The sequence below is a fragment of the Polyodon spathula genome, chromosome 17 (assembly GCF_017654505.1).
Source record: "Polyodon spathula isolate WHYD16114869_AA chromosome 17, ASM1765450v1, whole genome shotgun sequence".
Taxonomy (NCBI): Eukaryota; Metazoa; Chordata; class Actinopteri; order Acipenseriformes; family Polyodontidae; genus Polyodon; species Polyodon spathula.
In genome coordinates, this window is record NC_054550.1 from 35,024,881 (window position 1) to 35,044,707 (window position 19,827).

At 47.0% G+C, this 19,827-nt stretch overlaps 1 pseudogene; it reads right to left on the reverse strand.

Annotated features, from left to right (window-relative positions):
- LOC121329821 overlaps nucleotides 1-19,827 on the reverse strand; it is a 36,956-nt pseudogene that overhangs the window by 3,716 nt on the left and 13,413 nt on the right.

Consider the following 19,827-nt stretch of genomic DNA (forward strand, 5'->3'; position numbering starts at 1 on the left):
CGATAAGCCCTCGTCAATATCAATGCCCTGCTTGTACCTTGGACTCTGCGAGGGTGTCTCTCGATAAGCCCTCGATAATATCAATGCCCTGCTTGTACCTTGGACTCTGCAAGGGTGTCCCTCGATAAGCCCTCGTTAATATCAATGCCCTGCTTGTACCTTGGACTCTGTGAGGGTGTCTCTCCTGCGCGGAGGGAGGGGTGGCGGTGGCCTCAGCAGCTCCTCGCTCAGCCGGTGCAGACTCCCACAGGAACTGGAGTGCCACTCTGAGGAAACAGACCAGACAGAGAGGGGTCAGGGGTTCACAGAACAATAAACCACCAAGAAAAAAAAAAGAATTGTCAAACATGTATCTGATTTTATGACCAACTTGTGTGTTTTCACGTACTGTTATGCTGCTGGGTGGGTTTGGGATTTGGTGTTTAACAGGACGTGTTGCCAGAAGGCTTTCAAACTAAGTGTGGAGATAAAAATCGCCAGCCACTTCCAAGAATGAAAGCGCAAGTCACGTTTTTTATGATTGATGTACCTCAGAATTGTGTTCAGACTCTCCAGGTTTACAAAAATGTTTTGTCACATGAAAACAATGATTATTTCTTTTGCAGTAGCAGATTATACAGAGAAATACACCTCAAAATCCAAAAGCAAAGTGATGGCAACACAACACCCTCTTGAAATGAACAACGTGTGAAAGTTACTTACAGAAATCATACGGCTTTAATTCAACAGGGGGACCCCTACATAAAAGGATAAATGATGTCATTACATTAAAAGAAGCACTTACTTGAATGTGGCAGGAGAACTTGAGCAAACATGCTGCTGTTACCTGAAATGAATAAAGAAATTATATTTAAATAATCAGGTTGTGACGAAGTGAATTATACTTTACAGGGATTATAATATAAAGTTGTTTAATAGGGGGAGAGAGAGAGCGAGAGAGAAAGAGAACGAGCGACAGCAATGTAAATTGATGAGAATTGTCATCAATTATTTGGCAATACCTAAACTGGTCATGCTATTAAAGCACTTTGAATTTGAGAAAGCAAGAGTGAGATTAAGAGTAGGAAATGTCAGAAAGAGAACATTGCTGCATCCACAATGCAGACCCCTCTGCTCTGTGCTCAAGATAATCCAAACTGACAGACGGACAGCGAGTCACGGGGGGGTCAGGGGGGACGGCGCGCCGGTGCGCTGCTCACCGCAGGAGCTGCTGAGGTCGAGGTCCAGGAACACGGAGCCCAGCTCGGAGGAGGAGGAGGCAGACTGCGCCCCCCCACCGGGGGGGTTGGGGGGGGTCCAGGGGGAGGTCCGTGGCCGGTATCTCAGGCTCCGTCTCAGCGATGCTGCGGAAGGTGATTTTGTGAGGGGGCTCTCTCTCCAGCGGGACAGGGTGTCCCTTCAGGGTCCCCGAGTTGGAGGTGTGGCGCACAGGCCGGATACCCGGGGACTTCAGGGAATACAGGGTCCTTCTGGGCTGGGGGCAAAAACACACACCAGGGATGGGAATAAGAGCGACTGCACAGCAGTTTCATCCATTCCAAGTTATACTACAAGCTTGATCAGCCACAGTGAATAGGTAACAAGCTCAGGTGTGTCACATTAAAACCAGGAGTGGATCAAACTGCTATATAAAAAGGGAGTTTTATTTCCATCCCTGTATTATCAAGAACAGAACAGATGCACAGATAGAGTTGCACTCTGCACTACGAACGAAGCGGCTGCAATATACTGTGCAGATTTCTACACCAAATAAAACTGATTTTCAGGTTCTCCTCTTCAAACCCTTCTAAATCAAGGAACCTCTGAATTAAACGTCAGTTTAAGCACAATTTATGACAATAGCTACTAGCTGTTAGTCGATAACTGAAAACCCCCTCGTCGCCCAGCCTCTGCCTGTGTCTCTCTGCTTATCTGTCTGCGCACAAGGCTTGGAAACTCACAAATCGAGGCGGCTGCTTGCAGTTACGGGGCTCTATCTCCAGGGACTTGTTGAAGAGGTAGTCTGAAAACTCCTTCTCACTCATGGAGCCCGCGGGGTTCAGGTTCTCAAAGAACTTCTGAAAACAATAAAATAAAGGGAAATCAGGGTCTCCTGGATGCACATTTTGCTTACCTGTGGACAGGTTCTGGTATTGATGAGTCTTTGATTTCGATACAGTAGATTCTGGTATTTCGGACCCACACTGCAGGTAGTTTGTCTGGTTCTGGTATCATTGGGTCTCGGTTCTGATGCAGTTGATATTGTGTTGTGTATACACCTACCCTGATATTGGACTCCACACAAAGGCAGCAGGATTGGTTCTGGTCTTATCGGATCTCTTGTTTTGAGAAGTTCTGGTATTAGATCTATGGTCCTGATATTATTGTGTTTGATACCCTGATTTTGAACTCCACACACAGGCAGTATGGCTGGATCTGGTATTATTGGGTCTCCAGTTCTAGTGTACCTACCCTGATATCGGGCTCCACACGCAGGCAGTACGGCTGGTTCTGGTATTATTAGGTCACCAGTTCTCGTGCACCTACCCTGATATCGGGCTCCACACGCAGGCAGTACGGCTGGTTCTGGTATTATTGGGTCTCCAGTTCTAGTGTACCTACCCTGATATCGGGCTCCACACGCAGGCAGTACGGCTGGTTCTGGTATTGCTGGATCTCCCCTGTGATCTCGGCCACTTTCCGGCGCTTGCTGAAGTTGATGAGTTCCTTCCCGTGGCGCTTGAGAAAGTCGGGGTTCCCTTCTTCAGTCTTCAGGATGTTGGTGAGATAAATCCCTGGAGAACACAGACAGGCAGGCAGAGTCAGACAGACAGGCTGCGTCAACAAGTGTACACCTCTCTCTAATCCAGCCTGGATGGTATTTATTTATTTATTTATTTATAACCCAGTTTAAGAAGTCCTGAACCTTCTCACCAAAGAAAGGCACACAAGGAGGGTTGATTGACTTGAGCTTGGCCAGGTACTTCTTGAAATGGTCCTGACTGAGTTCCACCGCTTCCTCCAAGATCTTCCTTTTCCTCTCCGGCACCGCCTGTCAATCAGGGGAATTATTATGACTTTTTTATATTTAAAGTGTGCTACAAAATAACCAAGAACGACGCAAGAGCAGTAAATCCTGTCTCTACAGTCTCCTAGATGAAAGGCAGACATGCATGTGGACAACACATCCAGAGACAGAACAGAGAGACAGAGAGACATGCAGAGACAGCATCACAACACATATTCCAGAAGGAATTGGCTAATTTAAATCCTCTTCTCATTAAACCAATAAATGCAGAAAAAAGGACAATATCAATCAATAGCCTTTATTTCACACTGTAGTGACCACATTGTCCTTTTCTCTGTGGTCTAGGAAAGCTCACCGACGCAAATGCACAGTAACAGAGCAGCACATCAGAAACCCCCTCTCCAGTATCACAACCATACAACAGTTACTTTAAACTAACATCAAACAAATAATGTGGGTGTGTAATCAGGAGCATGCCTACCATTATGTGCACTCTGTGTAAGCCCCAGCCCTGCCTCACCTTGAAGGTGTGTCTGTGTTCCAGTGTGTGTGTCTGTATCTCGCTGTGATTCTACCTGTGTGCGCTCTCTCTCATCAACAGTGGTCTGTGTTCCGGTGTGTTCGTCTATCTCGCTGTGATTCTGCCTGTGTGCGCTCTCTCTCTCTCACAGACAGTGTGTCTGTGTTCCAGTGTGTCTTCGTCTATCTTGCTGTGATTCTGCCTGTGTGCACTCTCTCTCTCACAGACAGTGTGTCTGTGTTCCAGTGTGTCTTCGTCTATCTTGCTGTGATTCTGCCTGTGTGCGCTCTCTCTCTCTCACAGACAGTGTGTCTGTGTTCCAGTGTGTCTTCGTCTATCTCGCTGTGATTCTGCCTGTGTGCGCTCTCTCTCTCTCATCGACAGTGAGTGTGTTCCAGTGTGTGTGTCTGTATCTCGCTGCGATTCTGCCCGTGCATACGCTCTCTCTCTCACCTCGAAGGTGTGGTCCAGTCTGTACACAGGCACAGAGTTGATGGCACTGACGATCTCCAGCACGCCGTTGAAGTTGTTCAGCTCCTGGAATACCTGCAGGATCTCGATGATCCGTGTGAACACAGCTACCCTCTCATCAAAGTTCTCAGCCTCCACGGTGCACCTGAACACAAGGAGAGAGAGCGTCACTGTACAGTGACAACAGCACAGGACGGAGGGTGTCACTATTACAGCTGCACAATCACACTGAGCTCTAAACTATTGAAGACTTTAATTTGTGCTGATTGCTGCTCTCTGCAAAACTGCCAGCTTTTCCTAGGTTTTAATGCAAGCTTGATTAGACAAAAGTGTATAGGCAACAAGCTCAGGGCATGTAATTAAACTCGTACTAAAGACAGGAACGGATTAAACTGCCATGCCACGGGAGTCTTATTCCCATCTCTGGCTATAGTACACCTAGACCTCCATGCAGACCTGCTCCGCCCACTGCTCACTCACTTCTCAAACCACAGGGTGAGGTTGGTGGTGTGTCGGATCATCTTGAGCAGGTTGGGAGAGTTGAGCTCTTTGTCCTCTTTGGTCCACACGCTCCCCACCAGCTCCGAGGGCTGGACGGCTCTGCAGAAACAGAGGAGGACAGCAGGTACAGATTCACAAACAAATAGGGTCAGAAGGTATAGACTGGAATAAACAAAAAAAAAGAGAAGAGAATAAATAGCTTAATCCAGGAGTGTCTAATAACACTCCTGGAGGGCTACTTCACTCCTGGTTTAACAGGTACAATTATAACATTAACTACTTCAGGGTCTGGATGCAGGTTTAATTGGTTCAATAAAACAATGTAGAACAGGGGTTGGAACAAAAGACCAGGAGTGAAAGTGCCAGCTTTGGCCAGCCCTGCCCTAGTCTCCATACATGTTTGGTCAAAGATATGTCAACCCCCAATAATGTAGCGATTACACTGTTATTGAATTACATGTCAACAGCACTAACAGCTCTCCCAGCACCACCATCGTGACTGTGTACCGCTGGTACGAGCCCGCTCTGCGCGGCACTCACCTGTACAGGTCAGACTCGAGCAGGGTGAGCTGGCGCGCAATCTCGATGGGGTGAAGGGTCATGAGGTCGTAGGTGTCGGTCTGGCCGCTGCGGCTGATATGCCACTCCACCGGTGGGGGCGGGCTCTCGAAGGTGATGTTGTGGCTCACTCCGTTCAGCTGTGTCTGGATCTTCCTCTTGATGATCTTGTTAATGGACTCCACCCACTTCCGCATGGACTTCCCTTTACAAACAGCAGCAAGAGAACCCTGATTAAGGCTGACGATCTTAAATGGATCGTAACACTTCTTTGCAGATGTTGCTATACTACTTTTGCAACTAGTGGCTAGAAAAGTTGCCTAGTGTTACATGGGTTTCAGAGACACGTCACACAAAAAGGTGCACTAACTTCTGGCCACTAAGCTACTCACCACGGAATTGAATCAGGCTGGAGATGTATTTTTCCAGTCTGTAAAGCAGGTCATGGTCTCTCTCAAAGTCGTAAAAGTGATGCTCCACCCACTGCCGAAATACATTCAGAACCCTGTGAGGAAAATATCAAATAAAACAATAATAGAAGTCACGGCACGAAATCAAACCTGGTAGCAAGAACATCTGGAAAGTTTATTTCGTTTCCTAGTATGGTATCTAATATTGCACTAAATTTTTCTTTTTTTTTTCCTCTAATAGCTACCCTACTGGAATTGAAGCTGCTGTGTACCCTAGCTGCACTGAGTCTCAATGCTGTATCTGTGTTGTGAAGCTGCAGTGAGTCTCAATGCTGTATCTGTGTTGTGAAGCTGCAGTGAGTCTCAATGCTGTATCTGTGTTGTGAAGCTGCAGTGTTCCTCAGTACTGTGCTGTGAAGCGGCTGCGTACCGGAGCTGCACTGGCTGGACATACTCCTTGCGGAACCTCTGAAGCTCGGCCGCCATCGGCTGCTCCCCGTTCCACAGAGCCTGCTTGTCCGCCTCGGAGGGCTCGGAATCCGGGATCTCAATCCTGACACGAGAGAGTGTTTTTTTTTTTTTTTTTTTTTTTTTTTAAACCAAAAGAATTTATTATTTTAACAATTTTTTAAAAAGAGGTCCAGGAAAGATCAAAGACAAGGCAGCATAACATTCGGAATCATGCATTTCAGAAAACGCAAGAACTTGCAAGATACAAAACACATACATACATGTGATCCGATCCCGGAGTAGCTGCAGAGCACTCTCAAACCCGGCACCATGCTATTTCTAGCTGCTATGCACCACACTGAGATCTCTGCTGGCCTCTCTGTGCGCACGCTTGCCACTGCTTACCTGTCCATCAACAAGCTCAGCAGCTCGTGTGGTTTGCAGAACGAACGATACGTCGTCAAGAAAGTGCGCACGAAATTGGGGTCTGAAAGAGAAAGGGTCCCTCAGTTAGTGGCAAAAACGCTTTACCGTCTATTTCTAAAAATAGTGGTAAAAATAAAATACAAAAAAGACAGCATTTCACAGGGATCATGGACATGATCATTTCTTTTATCTTGCAAGTGGCAGTTGGCACAGAAGTGAAAGTTTATGTTATTGTTGTATGTTCTTATGTAAAAGTCTCACCCCCCTCAGATTAGCATTGTTCATGGTTAGGCGGACAATCCCAACCTGAAATGGGCGTTTCTTGGATGTATTCCAGGTTTTAACATGTGCTTGACTAGCCCCAGTGTATAGGCAACAGGATCGGATGCTTCTTATTAAACAAGAAACGGAACAAACTGCTACACAAAGTGAGTATTTCCATCCCTGGTGACAGATATGATGTTTCAAATAATCCTGACTTCCCTGGATCTAACCCGTTGCTCTGAGCCCCTCTTACCTGCATACATGTGGAAGGTCAGCCTCTCTATCAGTTTGACCACGGTGCCCGCCTTCACGACGGGTGTGCCAGTCTTGCTCTGCACACGCTCCTCGAACACAATGTTCTCCTCAGAGTCCTGCACTGCGAAGCGGTACTGCTCCGGGGAGGGAAGGCGCAGGGGCTGGGCCTCCTCTTCGCTCAGCAGCACTGCGTCCAGCATGCGCTCCAGCGTGCCGCGGTACTGCAGAGACACCAGGGCTGCCATCCATGCCCCCTTCTCCTCCGCGCCCTTGGCCCAGAACACCACGCCGCCCTCCTCCCGGCCAGTGATCTCGAAGCCGTGCCGTAGCTCGGCCGTGTCCTCGCGGTCGGAAATGCGTGCCTTGCGCAGGACGAACTTCTCCTTGAGCCGGTACTCAGCGCCGCTGCCGGAGCCGGGCAGCCGGGAGGACTGGCCATGGTTGGCCTTGCAGCTGATCATCAGCCCGTCGAACAGGAAGAGGTGGCGCTCGTGCTTGGCCCCCGTGTGGCACAGGGGGCCCTCCAGGATATACTCGCTGCAGCACTGCCCAATGTCCTTGCCCTCCCAGCCGTCGATGCTCTTCTGTATCTCGTTCATTCTCTTGATGGCCAGCTGCTTGCTCCGCACCTGGCGGCTGTACAGGCGGTACATGGGCTCCCTGGTTGGGAGAGGGCAAAATGCTTTAAAGGTTTTAAAAACAGGTACGTTTCCTTACATTTTGTGAGCCCCAGCAACATTATCACACACTGGTCCCCATTTTCTTCTCTAAGAGATTTACATTCTTTGCATGAATTTTACACTTTTAATTTTGGAATATGCAGTTATTTCAAAAGACAAGGAGTGCTGACCAAGGCTTCCTAAAACAATTTTCTTACATCTTATTAGCCCTAGCAACATTATCACTGGTCACCACTTTCTTCTAGGTTCTTTGCTATTCAGAAAATGCAGTTAATCCACTACAGATAAAGTTGATGCATTAAAAAAAAAAAAAAAAAAGAATTAAGACAGATATTCTCAACACAAGAAAAGATGGCCGCGATACTGCCAATAAAGCCAAGAGCTTCTCTGTAATTGAATGCTTCTGAACCTGCGTGCACTTCAGAAATCGGATTAAAACCCCCAATCTGACTCCAGCTCAGAACTGGTTTACACGCAGAACACAAAGAGGAATGGCAAATAGATTTTATATAAAACGAGGCACATACCCCCTTGCATACTGCTTGTGGCCCTCTCACCCAGGTGTCCCCCTGCATGCTGCTTGTGTCTCTCTCACCCTGGTGTCCCCCTGCATGCTGCTTGTGTCTCTCTCACCCTGGTGTCCCCCTGCATGCTGCTTGTGTCTCTCTCACCCTGGTGTTCCCCTGCATGCTGCTTGTGTCTCTCTCACCCTGGTGTCCCCCTGCATGCTGCTTGTGCCTCTCTCACCCTGGTGTCCCCCTGCATGCTGCTTGTGTCTCTCACCCTGGCTTGCGTCGCGGCAGGTTCTTGCTGTAGATCCTCTCCATGCTGCACTGCAGGTTGAGGAGGGCAGTGATGGCCTGTTTCAAACACTCCCGGTCTTCCTGGTCCTTGCTTCGCTCTTGCAATTGCTGCAGAGACAATACAACAAGTTACAGACAGCATGATCCCAGAGACACGCACACCACTTGAGACAATCCATTCAAATGGACTAGCATGGGCCCGTAAATGTATATGTAAATATACTTAAAAAGACAAAAAACAAAAAAACAAATATATATCTTAGTTTGAATGATGTTCTAGACCCCTCTGACCACAAGAGGGCACTTGAATGCAATATATACCAGGAAGGCAAGTGATATCCTCAGCACACAGCTGCCTCCCCAGAGTGAGACCCTTACTGGAAGCAAGGTGAGTAATTCTGTGGGTTTTCATTAAAATAAAAGCTACTGAATAACAAGGGTTTGAGCTGTCAGGGTGACTGGTGCTGCTATGCGCAGACTTGCCTGCTGAGAAACACGGCACTCCCTCACGCCTCCAGCAATGTTAGGTTATTTAAAAAAAAAAAAAAAAAAAAAAAAAGTGCATCCGGCACACAAGTTTCTTCATCAGCATACTCTGAAGAAAGGCACTAGGCTGAAACGGTTTGTCTACTTGACAGGTGAACGGGATAAGCCACAATGTAAACACTGAGTATTTTACAGCACAAAGGAATCACCCTGGATTGCATCAACCACATGCGCTTTGTTAGTCTGGGATTACCTATGAAAAGAAAAAAGTGATTGATGCCATCAAGGTGAATTCCCCAGTGCTGTAAAATGCTCTAAAAAGGCAGCTGTGCTCCCTGTGTTACCTGTAGCAGCTCGAAGTAGTGCAAGCAGTGGTAGACTGGGACCATCATGAGCTGAGGGAGGACGTACTGGACTGCCTCCTTGAACCCCTCAGCGATCGACTGGAAGACAAGAACAGGGGTTCAGAGGCCAGAGCAGAAGCAGGTTAATAACATCACTAACAAGCAGCAGCACTGCACTATTTATATTACACACGAGTCCCTGCGCTACAGAACATCAAGCAACTGAAAATGAAAAATCACAACTTTGCAACCCTTATCCCATGGGAGGAGCAGAGAAAGCCAGTCCAGGCTGTGTTAGTGTAGCCGAGTCAATGACACTGCAGGGAGAGTATCTCTTACAGCCCTCTCCTCCAGACAGACAGAGGCAGCTAATCAATACCACGCTGCTGTGGCTTCCAGGCAGTCTGCACAGACAGAAACCAGTTTACTGTACTGATGGGAGAGGAGTGGGAACAGGAGAAGAACACAGAGAAACCAGTTTACTGTACTGATGGGAGAGGAGTGGGAACAGGAGAAGAACACAGAGAAACCAGTTTACTGTACTGATGGGAGAGGAGTGGGAACAGGAGAAGAACACAGAGAAACCAGTTTACTGTACTGATGGGAGAGGAGTGGGAACAGGAGAAGAACACAGAGAAACCAGTTTACTGTACTCATGGGAGAGGAGTGGGAACAGGAGAAGAACACAGAGAAACCAGTTTACTGTACTCATGGGAGAGGAGTGGGAACAGGAGAAGAACACAGAGAAACCAGTTTACTGTACTCATGGGAGAGGAGTGGGAATGTGCAAAAGGGCTAATGTACAACATGCTTATGCTGCTTCTGCATCATTGTCTTTACTGTTATTATTATTATTATTAGCATTTACTATTGCGCGTCTTTCCTTCATTACAATCTCGCTCTTTTTTTGGGGTGGATGGGGGGGTTGATTTTCAACTGAGCGCCAGCGCTGCACTTCGGCAATCCTAACCAATTCAGTGCCCCGTGATGTGGGCTACCATGTACCATGGATTATAACAGTCTCTGAACTTCAATACTTCTTCTAGCATTAATGTCTCCGAGGCAAAAGGGTAGAAAATAAAGAAATTCAGGTCAAGCTGGGTAACGACGCAGGGTCTGCAGTGAAGCAGCTAACATGGAGCAGACGTTTCTTTATACACCCTGCGCAGAGTCCCAAATCGACGTGGTCGGTTTTAACAAACACACACGGCGCCACCTAGCCTCATCAGTCCCAAAGGCGTCATCGATAGACTCTGACCTCTAACCCTAAACCTGACCAAAACAATCTAAACAAGCCAGTCGAAGCTCTCAGGATTCAAGGAGGAATGTGAAGGAGCCCCCAGCCCCCCAGCCTTCAGGACTGGCTCTCCAGAGAGAGGTTTCAGTACTTAGCCTCCATTCATAATTCATTGACACTGCCTTGTAAAACAGTCGTTGGTTATTCTGTAACCCGACACGTGGGCGGCTCCCTGGTTGCTCCAGTTCTTGTTAAGCCTGGTTAAAGGGGAGAGAGAATGCACAGCAGCAGGAGGTCCCTAGGCAGTTCTGCTAAAGCTGCTGAAAAGAAATGCTCAGAATTGTTTAGCCAGGGTTTCATCAGTAAGTAAACCCTTCTGGGATGTGCCACGGTGTGTTTTACTAGAGCATTTTACAGAACCGAGATTGACTGCACCAAACCATTCCAAAAGAAGAATAAGGGGTTTATGTAACCCGAGCTGATTCCCCGGGTGCTGTAAAATGCTCTAAAAATCCAGCTGTGACTTATTCCAGCAGGGTATAGGCTGATCAAATCAACCACTCTGTTTCTTTTTTAGCAATACCAAATATCTTTTAAAGTTCTGAATTACTCAGTGACAGCATCACAAGATTCACTTGACACAACATACCAAGACACTCAGGGAAACATTTGTCTAAACTGTTACCAAGTTTTACCGCAATTTAGTTCAGGTTTTGTGATATTAACAGGTGTTTCTTTTGATGCCTAATGTGATGGTTTGGGAACGGAGACACGCGTGTTTATTTCCAGGCGTTCTGCTTTTGAAAGATCCAGCTCCTCATCTCTCTCTCTCTCTCTCGTCTGACACACCAGAGGGTTTGTGTTACTGGCTGCTTCTATTTTTAAAAAGCGATGTAATTTACCCAGAATGCCAGACAGCACAAAGTGCAGTGGCTGAGAGCAGGTCTCAGAGGGGACATTCATCTGTCAGAATGCAGAGAGACAGAGGAGAGAGAAGGGGTAGAGGAGAAGGGGAAGGCAGAGAAATGCAGGCAGAGGGAACAAGACAGAGAGAGAGAGAAAAAAAAAGACCTAGAAAAAAGCAAAAGGAAGCAGAAAAAACAGAGAAAGGAAGGCAGGCAGGCAGAGGGGAGGCAAAGAAAAAAACAAAGAAAAAATGTAAACATCACTCAGATGCATGCTGTACAAACTGACAGCACACTACATTGATTTGTATACATTTCGTAGGTTTGTCCAGCCAGCATTGATTTACCACTAAAGATGTTTATGCACATGTGAATAATTAATACAAAGAGACACATATTGATAAGTAAATGGAGACAGATAGGAGATCGACACTGGGGTATAAAAATAAACGGTATCTGGATAGTGCTTCCAGGAATCCAGCAGAAACCACTACACTACTGTATTGCATTGTAGCACGTGTAAGCTTTACAGCCAGTTAACAGAGCCAGGAACATCCTTCCCAAGGTATTTTGCTCATGAAATTCAAACAGGTTCTCATTCAAAGCAGAGACCCGAAGAGCAGTTTCGTATTTGCAAACGGGTACTGCTGCCCTCGCTTAATACAGCGATTACTGGCAATGCCAAATTCAGAAGGAAGAAGGAAGAAACAAACGGTTTAGTCTCCTGGAATGGACTAGGTGAAACTGCTATGAAATAGGGATTTTCATCCCTGCTATACACTGAGCAAGGTCGGGTTTACCAGCCCTGCACAGCACGGTTCTAAAATCAGGGTCTGTGAACCAGCCCTGTACAGCACAGTTCTAAAATCAGGGTCTGTGAACCAGCCCTGTACAGCACAGTTCTAAAATCAGGGTCTGTGAACCAGTCCTGTACAGCACGGTTCTAAAATCAGGGTCTGTGAACCAGCCCTGCACAGCACGGTTCTAAAATCAGGGTCTGTGAACCAGCCCTGCACAGCACGGTTCTAAAATCAGGGTCTGGCACAGGAGTGCGAGAGGGAGATGCTGTTACCTGGAAGTGAAGAGCCACTGCAGGCCTGGCCATCAGGCTGCTGAAATGCTCGTGGAACTGCCGGGAGAGGATGTCCTGGGACAGGGTTTCGTATGGATCGAACGCTTGCTCCTGCAAAGAAACGACACACAGCACAAACAGATTGAGCAGACTGTCTGAAACCCTGCAACTGAAACTGCACAGGAATTACTGGACTGTTAAGAACGTTTACCAAATGATCTAGAACTCAAGGTTTGTTTGTTCACATTAACTGATGTATCAATTAAAAAGAAGAGGAGAGGTTGCTTTCTGACCTCCGCCAGGTCCTCGAAGCAGCTGCCGACAAGGGGGTGCGGGCTGCCCTCGGCCGTCATCTCCACCGCGTCCTCGATCAGCCCCAGCAGCTTCACCGTCAGCTCGTGGATGTCCAGGATGTTGCTGAAGATCACCTCGATATCCTGCAGAGTAAAGCAAAATGTTTTTTTTTAAATCAATGGAAAAAGCTTATCTTCAGGGTTGTTTTTACCCTACACCAAGGGGGTCCAATCACGGTCCCGGGGGGTCGTTCCACTCCAGGTTTACCAGGTATAATTATTTAATGAACTACTTCAGGGTCTGGATGGAGGTTTAATTGGTTCAATTAAATAACTCAGAACAGGGTTGGAACAAATACAGGGAGTAAAAGTGCCACCCCTGCCTTAGACATTATTTCCAATTTGAAATCTGGTTAAAACGTTCCTATTATTTTTTCAGTAACCGTTCCTAACAGCGGGCCTCTTGCTGGAGCCCTGTCACTGCTGAGTGCTGCTGTGTTTTTCTTCAGGTTTCCAGCCTCTTGCTGGAGCCCTGTCACTGCTGAGTGCTGCTGTGTTTTTCTTCAGGTTTCCAGCCTCTTGCTGGAGCCCTGTCACTGCTGAGTGCTGCTGTGTTTTTCTTCAGGTTTCCAGCCTCTTGCTGGAGCCCTGTCACTGCTGAGTGCTGCTGTGTTTTTCTTCAGGTTTCCAGCCTCTTGCTGGAGCCCTGTCACTGCTGAGTGCTGCTGTGTTTTTCTTCAGGTTTTCAGCCTCTTGCTGGAGCCCTGTCACTGCTGAGTGCTGCTGTGTTTTTCTTCAGGTTTCCAGCCTCTTGCTGGAGCTCTGTCACTACTGAGTGCTGCTGTGTTTTTTTTCCCCTCAGGTTTCTAGTGGTTTTCTGCACAGCAGTGATCTGGAGCACCCACCACCCTGCCCTAATGGAGGCCGTACGTCATTACAGACTGTTAAAACCTCATTGTGCCCTTTGAAGACTTTCCCAGCTAACAGTCATCTGGCACGACACCCCTGCCCTCTCACTTAAAATGTATTAAGTCCCTTTTTGCTACATTCCTACTTATTAATGTTTATTGCAGTTCTCTCTAGTGCTAACACCATATCACAGCTCAAAGCATGCACCCACGTATAAAACACACACACACACACACAGTAACCTAATCAGGTGTGTGGGATTTTATAATGCTACACTAACGGAGGTATCACAGTGCATTGGTCACCTTCATTAGAGTTTCACTTCCATTTAAATACAAGAGCAGGCGGTTACACACCGGTAAGCAAGGACGGAATTACCTGAACAGCAAGGCTTTGCACAATCATTTGCAACTACAATCGAACAGAGACATTAACAAAACTACACTGAGATCAGGCACATGTTCAGAGAAGGAACTAAACCAAGGCTTCAAACTGCACTGCACTTTTGAGACGATTCCGGTTTCACTACGGTCTTATTCAATCAAACCACTGCAGCAGGCAGCTTGGCCCCCGAAGAGGGCAGTGGTCCTGGGGGACTCACATGAGGTGTGAAGAGCCTGGCGTTGGAGAAGGCGTGGCGGAAGACCTTGATGATGAGGTTGAGCTCGCGCAGGTACTGCCGCTCCTCGGCGATCTCCGCGCGCACCAGGTCATCGTAAGAGAGCTCCCCCGGGCAGGAGGGCTCGTCCACGCACTGAGACACAAGCCCCATGTCCTCGTCCTGGTCAAACATGTCCATCAGCACCTGAGACAGACACACACAGAGACATGTAAAGAAACGGTTATTAATGGATCTTTAAAAACAATAGTTTGTTTTTTTCTTATAACAATGGTCTCAAATGCTCCCTCTTAATGACCTGTTAATTCACTGTACTAGTAGCAATACATTTTAAAGTAATCTCGTTGGTAAACTGCTCGTTAACTAGCAATCAGTCACACAGAAAGAGGGCTGGCCAAAAAAAACATCATAGGGACGCTCCCTTCCAGATCTCCAAGGCCTTTCTGATTCTGCTCCTGGTGTTGAAGTGTGTCGGCAGCGCTGCCAGCTCATTCACAGTAAACACAAGACAAGCCCCCAGCACTGTTTAAATGAAGCAAGCAGAGCAAACTGGGGGATGGTGTCTCTACAGCAGTGCAGTGCGTAGTTATGACCAGGCCTTGCTGGTGCCACGCTCTGTATAGTTCCTACTCAAAATCACTTCATGTAATATAGGGCACATAGAATTTCTTACACTGTATAGACAGACTATGAAGGAGCTCAGTGTTTTTATATAGAATTTCATACACTGTACAGACAGACTATGAAGGAGCTCAGTGTTTTTATATAGAATTTCGTACACTGTATAGACAGATTATGAAGGAGCTCAGTGGGGGGTTTCTTTTTGGGTGCCATGTAAAAATCAAATTTGGGCAACTCAAACAGAGCCCGATGCCAAGGTGCGTCTGGGATCCTGCTTTTTTAACAAGAACGGTTTTATTCTCCTTTTTACAAAAACTTGGTGTAAATACCTCGATACGTGTGGGCACTGAACTGTACTGTAAGCATGGTAGTGCAGCAGTGCGCTGTCGCCACCCCCCACCCCACCTAGTCCTCCTCCTCCTCACCTTGTCGGCACACATGGACACCTTGATGTCCTGCTGGCTGATCTCGTAGTGCCGGATGTTTCCCACGTAGTTCCCAGCGAGCTTCAGGATGTCGGCGGAGATGTACTCCAGCACAGCCACAATGTACAGGGACACGTGGTAGTCGATTTTATAGCCGAGGACCTCCTGGGAGGGGGGGAGAAGGGTTGGTGAGATTGCTGTCGAGATTCCCAACCATTCTGAAAACCCAGTGTTATTGAAGGAGCCTCACAACCAACTCCAGACCGGCGTTTGCGAAGGAAACAGTAACACCCAATAAAGTCTTGCAAGCAGTCTATCAAGCTTGCAGTCACTGCTGCCCAGCTTCCCCCTTCAAGAAGGGCAGATGCAGCCCGTTACCTTCAGCAGCGGGTGCATCTTGTCTACAGGCAGCAGCAGGGGGTTCCTCCTCTTGCGCTTCTCGATGGCAGACTGCGCGTCAGCGATGGCCCACTTGTCAATTGGATGAGGGAATGTCTTCTGAACACGCTCCTGATAGGAACACACCACAAGGGTAGCGTTACAAACCGAGCCCTCATTTACTCTGTTTTCAGGCAGGCAGACAGATAAACGCACACACAATTGCAGTTAATTGAGTAGGTGACATTTGTTATGAAATTAATGCTCAACTACTGCTTCAGCTAAAGAACAGTTGATAAAAACAGTGGGCACTTTAAAATGTTTTTTTTTTTTATATATGTATGTATATAAATCAAATCGGCTTGCTTCACAGTCACACGACTTGCGGTCCGCTGTCCCCTTTTTTAATATTCGGTGATTCTCCCAGTTAAAAGGTCCTGGGACTGAGAGCACAGGTATAGCTCAGCAGCACTGGCTGGGTTCAGTGCATTCAGAGTTCTTAAGAGCGCTGCCCTGGCGTGGCCCCATGCACTGCACGGTGCTGTACCTCGACGTCCTGGACCGTGCGCGGCTGTGCTACACAGAGCATGCTCAGGAGCTGCAGAATCAGCTCCTCGATGTACTGAAGGGCGTCCTCTTTGGCTGAGAGATTGGGATGAACCTGCAGCTGGACCTGTGTGGGGGGGTAATACAAATACACGATCAAGGTTTAAAAAATAAAGAAAGAAAATTTGGAGCATCTAGTTTCATGAAGCAATGCAGATAACCATGAGCATGCCTGCTTATATGTATAAATAAACTGATTTTCACTCCTCAAATGCTGTCTGTTAATTCTATTGTGAGGCTGATCAGCACGATCAACACAAAACGAAGGCCAAGAAAACAAAGACACCACCGAGCCAGACACGCTGCTGCTCTGCAGTGACCCTGCTACAGGAATTAACCCTTCCCAGGCTAGAACAGATACGCTGAACCATGAGTAAATACTACACACACACACACACACACTGCTCTGGATTGACCCTGCTACAGTGATGAACCCTTCCCATCATACATACACTGAACCATGAATAAATACTGTACGTACACACCCACTGCTAGAATAAACAACGGTATAGTATAGCAGTTGTACTTTGCGTTGTCCAAAGCTCCATGCCCAGACAGGCCTCACTGTTTTCAAGCACTGACATGCCCTAGCTAAGGGGAACCTCACCCCATGTCTACTCCAACCCCAATACAGAGTGGTGCAGTATAGCAATTACAACAGCAATGCACTGAACCAAGTCCCACTTGCTCTTGCCAGCTATTTACCTTTTCAATACACATGGATGTTAGGACAGTATTCTATGTCTGTAAATATAATGCTACAGTGTGTGAACTCCCTTTGTGACACTGGTTTTAGCTGGTTTCCCCATGTCCAGTTAATCACCCAACTCAAAAGGCTGCTCATTGCATGCTGTACAGTATAGTATTCAACCGCTGCTAGTCCTTTGTCGCTAGTTTCTTGCAAAATCCAAGAAAAAACAAGGGAAAAAAAAGAAGACGGAAAGAAAGCAATTGAGGGCATCACTTTTTTTAGTGTACACAGTTTCAAGTCTTCCGGGAATTTAAGAAAAATCTGCTACTCTCCTGGAAATACAATTGAAATCCAGAGGACCTTTTTAAAGTATGAACGTCCTGCTATCTTGCATGCACATGGCTGTACGTTAACAGAAAATAAATCACAGCCCAGCTGCTGAAAGAGAACACTGGGAGCTTGGCAATATATTTGTCAGAAGCAGCTCTGGAATTAAGCCGTCAAACCCAGCACGCAATTTATTATTATAGCAGGACCATACTGGAATATAGAGCAGGGTGCTTTTCATATGATCAACCCCCACAATACACTATTAATAATGTTCTATCCAGCCCCTGCTGTTAGAAAAAGATGATCGGCTATCATAGTGCAGAACATTATCGGCCTCTGGAAGCTTATCAAATTAAAGCAAATCGATCTGTTCTTAATTAGCTGTATTAGTTTTCATCTGGGTTGGAATGGGCTCCTATACTCCTGTCTGTCAGGCACCTGATAGCCATTAGCGAGCTGACAGGGAGAGAGTAGTGGGACCCAACGCTGCTGGACAGCTGGGGTCAATGCCGTGGAGAGGCTGCCGTCTCCATTGGGGTCCTACGGTTACTGTATGCTGAGGAACAAGACCCAAAGCGCTGGGAATTACCAGCAATTAGAGGCCGTTCTGGTAAGTAATCCCATATTGCAGCAATTCCCCACAGTGGAATGGCATATAATGTGTGTCATTTATTTATATTCCTTTGTTTTTTGGGCTTTTAAAAACAAGTGCCATGCTGAGAGAGATGCGTTTCCAGTGCCCCAAACACCCCCTGTTCTCGTTCCCTTCGAGTGCTGTGCTGCTCCCCTCCCTCTGCAGCGAGCAGGTTCATTCAGGTCTCGTTGAGTGCGTTTAGTAAAGCGTTCTCGGGGAAGGTTGAGCGAGCATACAGCATGGCTCAGGCAAACAGATCGCATTACCAACCCATCACAATGCTACAATAAAGGTGCTGTAATGCATTTGCTAGGGCCGACACATTTAAATCAAACTGACACCGATCCTTCAGTTTCCAATTCTCAGCTCATGTTGCTAAGTAAGTATCGTTCGTTACGTGCTGCCCGACACCACGTTGTATGAGAATGCATCCAAGCACGGCAACGCTGGGCAGTGGGAATGCAGCCGAGTGAGTGACATTGTACTGGATGATGATCTCTAATCAAGCTGAGAGTGTATTTCTCATGCACTCTTTGCTGTGTCAGGGTCTGTCATACAGTAGAGTGCAAGAGAACGCTCGCTCTCAACTTGATTACAGGCAGCCACTGAACACTTAGAAAGATTATACTGCAAGTCATTCAATCTAATAAAAAAAAAAAAAAAAAAAAAAAAAACACAACAAAAAACAGGTGAAATGCTGATACCGAAGTACGTAATCTGCTTACACAGAACCTGGTTTAAACGTTCAGAATGCTTCATCATTGACATTCTGAGCACAAGACCTACACTCTAATTCTCAGTGCAGTTGTGTTGCTCACAGATTCCAGTGGGGACATGGCTTATAACATACGTACTTTATGACTGTGGCAGCTTTAAATGCAAAAAGCAATTTAATGCTCCTCTGCCCCCTAAAGAAGTACCACTTTGTCTTGAACTTTGAACCTCTTTCTTTATTGATGCAGAATCCCCAGCTCTCTGTCCTAGCTGTGCTTCTTTACTGGCGCACAGTGCAGTCTGGCTTTCCTCATTTCAGAGGCTCAGCGCAGCAGAGATAGAGAGAGACAGGGCTCAGGTTTCAGGTAATTCGTTCACGTGGGAAGGGTGGGGAGGGAGGAGCCCTTTCCCCTCGCTGGGATGCATCGCTTGACATTTCACAGCAGTGTGTCATCATGCCATTAGGACTAATACGCCAGGAGGGGGGGGGATTAGGAAGATCACGCAGACATGAAATCTGCTCCCACGCTCTGAACAATAGAGAGGCTGCCGGAAGGAATCTCTGAAAACATACTCCAGAAGGGTGTTGATAGCTTGCTTACTTTTAACAATAGACATAAAATCTGTACTTCGGGGGCCAGGTCTTTGTTCCTGGATTATTAAAAATCCAGGAACCTTGTCAAGTAATTCAACCCTTGTCCAGGTTGATCAACCCGTACACCGTGTCACAATCCAACTTGACTGCGTTAACCACTTCTTTTAAAAGGGAATTCCTGGGATAACCAGGGATAGGTGGCTGACACAATCCGGGGCAAATCTCTCGTGCTGTAAAATGCTTTTTAAAAAAAAAAAAAAAAAAAAGTACAGTTGTGATTTATCCTGGCAGGGAATAAGTTGATCAAATCAACCCCTAAGTGCTTGAGGACCTGGACAGTTTAAGTTGCATGCCCCGTTTCCACCGCCTTTCCCCTGGTACAGCTGAGCTGAACGGTCTGGGTGAGGTGTAGCTGAAGGGGGTTTCCACCAACGCTCAGCTACACCTCAGACAGTTTAGTATCTCGTAGCCGACGGGAGCACGTCTTCGAAAGGTATGGGCTAAAGAGACAGACTGAACAACAGTGGCTGGAAGCGAAGGCTGTGTTCAAGACAAACCCAGCAAAGTTGTTGCTTCGCAGAGACGCAGAAGAAATGAAAGCTTCTCCAAGAGCAGCTGTCAGG